A 2,754-nucleotide genomic window follows, 5' to 3' on the forward strand; every position below is an offset into this window, starting at 1 on the left:
CTGACATACTTTGGACATGTTGTAAGGAGAGACAGGTCCTTGGAGAGGGACATCATGCTTGGGCGGGTGGAGGGACAGCGCAGGAGGGGAAGACCCTCTATGAGGTGGTTTCATTCAGTGACTGGGGTAATCGGGATGGATGTGTCAGAGGCAATGCGGTTGGCACAGGACAGAGCAGGGTTTAGGACTGTTGTACATAGGGTTGCTATGAGTCTCAAACGACTCGATGGCACATAACAACAACAACAACAACAAAGGGTCAACGGAATCTGAATCCAACAGTCATTTCTGAGACCGAGAAGATGCTGTGTTTCTACTAAAACGTATAGGATATTCTGAGCGGCTGGTGCCAGCAGCATTCTGAGATTAATTTAATTTTCTAGAGAGCACTGCCTCTAAGGACCGTGTGTCTATTTCATCATATCTAGGCCAGTCTCTTTGCAGTTCTTTAAATACATAATCCTTGAAGGTATCTGAGAGATCCTTAGGATTCAGATGGGCCACCTGCTGGAGAATTGCACAGAGGGAATTCTTGTCTTTTTGAGTGTCACCATCTTTCTGCAATCAAGCAAGCAGCTCAGGTTTCTTGAAGGACTTCAATGCTCATAAATGAATCACGCTGTCGGCTTTATTATGACCACTGAGACACACTGCTATTGCTGCGTGTCTTTCGAATCGTATTTAAAGGGTTCATGGGAGTTGACCTTTTTCTCTCTGGTACTGTGTCTCCAAAAGCTTGAGTTGCTTTTCAAATCTGCTCTCTTTTCCCTACGCATGGCCCACCAGGCTTGATAACTTTTGTGTTCCAGTTTCAGGATTTCTCTTTTGCCTCTGCCTGGGTCATTCTTTCTCGTGTCATCTGATCTGAATCATTTGTTGCACACACTGTAATTTTATCTTGTAATAAATCTCAGGTAATTGAGCTGAGAGACTCCAGAACTGGAGAAGGCCTGCTGGATGCAGCCAAAGCTGCCTTGGGGGGTTGGTCTTTACTCACCTTTGACAAACAGAAGTTGAAATTATGTACTTAATTGTGCAGTTCAATTTCGAGGATTTTTGACAAGCCCTCGAAGACCTTAACACTGAATTGAAGGTAGAAAAGGAACTAAATTCTTGTGACTCTGGTAGGTCTGCGTGAGCTTCACATGCAGTAGAGTGATGTCGTCCTGTCCCAGCCGTCGACAGGCCCGCCGCCCGCCTGCTGCCATCGTAATTTTCTGGATGTGCCTGTGCCCACGCAGCTCCCGCTGTAGTCTGCGGCTGCAACTGAGCCGGCTTCTACAGCCGCCTCCACAGCAGCTGTCCCGCGGCTTCTTGTACTGCGCGCAGCCAGGCCTCCGCCTGCCACAGACGCCACTCACTACACCCTCCATGTTTTCAAGGCTGCAAATATTTTATTTTTTTTCTTACAATTTATTTCATTTCTTAAAAACTGTAATCTGAATGAAAGTTTACAGAACTAATTGCATTCAACTATGCATACTTATTTTGTTTTATGACATTTATTACAATACCCACATTGTAACTATCCTTTCTGCGTTTGTGTGCCTCTCAGGGCCTTCTCCTGCTTTGGCTGCCTTGAAATGATGGTATCATCCCTTGTTGTTGTATATTGTTCCTCGCTTCACACATGCGATTCTAATCCCACTGTATGGGAGAAGGATGCGCAATCTCCTCCCGTGCAATTATCTATCTCTGAAAACTCGCTGGAGTGTCTGCTATGGATTGTTTCCTACTCGGTGGTACGCAACAACAATTATTAATTTACTGGTCACCATCAAAGAGTAGTATTTTCCTGCGTGTACACCTTTCCTTAGCTCTCCCAACACTAATTCCTTTGGCTGAATCTAGCAGGTATTTTGGCATAATGGAAATGGGCTAATTTACTTTAAATTCCTAGTTTAAGTCGTTGTTAGGTGCTTTTGAGTTATATATGACGTATAACGACCCTATGAACAACAAAACCTTGTTCTATCCTGAGCCATTCATATCATCTCCAACACATTTGAGCCCATTGCTGCAGCCCCTCTATCAATCCATCTGGCTAAAGGTCTTCCTCTCCTTCACTGACCCTCCACCTTTCCAAGCATGATGGTCCTCTCCAAGGAATGCTGTAATTGTGCACCGTTGAGTCAGAACTGACCCTCCAGTGGGTTTTCAGATGCAGTAAACCCACGGAGGAGATTGCCCATTCTTCTCCCACGGAGCAGCTGCTGGTGGATTTAAGTCTTTGGGATTTTTACATTTTTCTCAACTTTTCACCACAACATCCCTAAAGTATGTGAAACAAAACTTTGCCATCCTTGCCTCCAAGGAGCACTGTGGTATTTGTTTTGAAACACATGCCAAACAAAACCTAGTTTGTTTTGTTTTATTTTTGCTTTAAGTACTCTGTACCAACATGAATCTCAAGCAGTCAATTCCAGAGCCATACACAGAAAGAACCTTCCACAATTCATTGTGCTGAAAAATCTTTGCAGGAGAACCAAGTCCAGACAGCAGAGACACCCCTTCTCAGAGATCTTTGCTTTTGAACTCCTAATTACCTTATTTTGCATGTAACATGCTCACAGAGCCCAAGTTATTTGGGCAACAATATGGTATTGCATGAGAGCTCTCTAAAATCTAGAAGTTATTTTTTTAAAAAAATGAATAAAACAAAACTTTTGAGGACAGAGTGCCACATCTTCAGCACCTGGAGTTTAAAATGGTGTGGTTAAATTGGTGTTCATATAGAATAAGCTTTCTTTCTCT

The 2,754-nt window shown here is 43.6% G+C and overlaps 1 pseudogene; it reads right to left on the minus strand.

The window, feature by feature from the left end:
* LOC102871807 overlaps positions 1 to 1,373 on the minus strand; it is a 5,243-nt pseudogene extending 3,870 nt beyond the window's left edge.
* Positions 1,374 to 2,754: the final 1,381 nt, after the last annotated feature.

The sequence above is a fragment of the Elephantulus edwardii genome, unplaced genomic scaffold (genome assembly GCF_000299155.1).
Source record: "Elephantulus edwardii isolate Elephantulus edwardi_28Jun2011 unplaced genomic scaffold, EleEdw1.0 scaffold00146, whole genome shotgun sequence".
Lineage (NCBI taxonomy): Eukaryota > Metazoa > Chordata > Mammalia > Macroscelidea > Macroscelididae > Elephantulus > Elephantulus edwardii.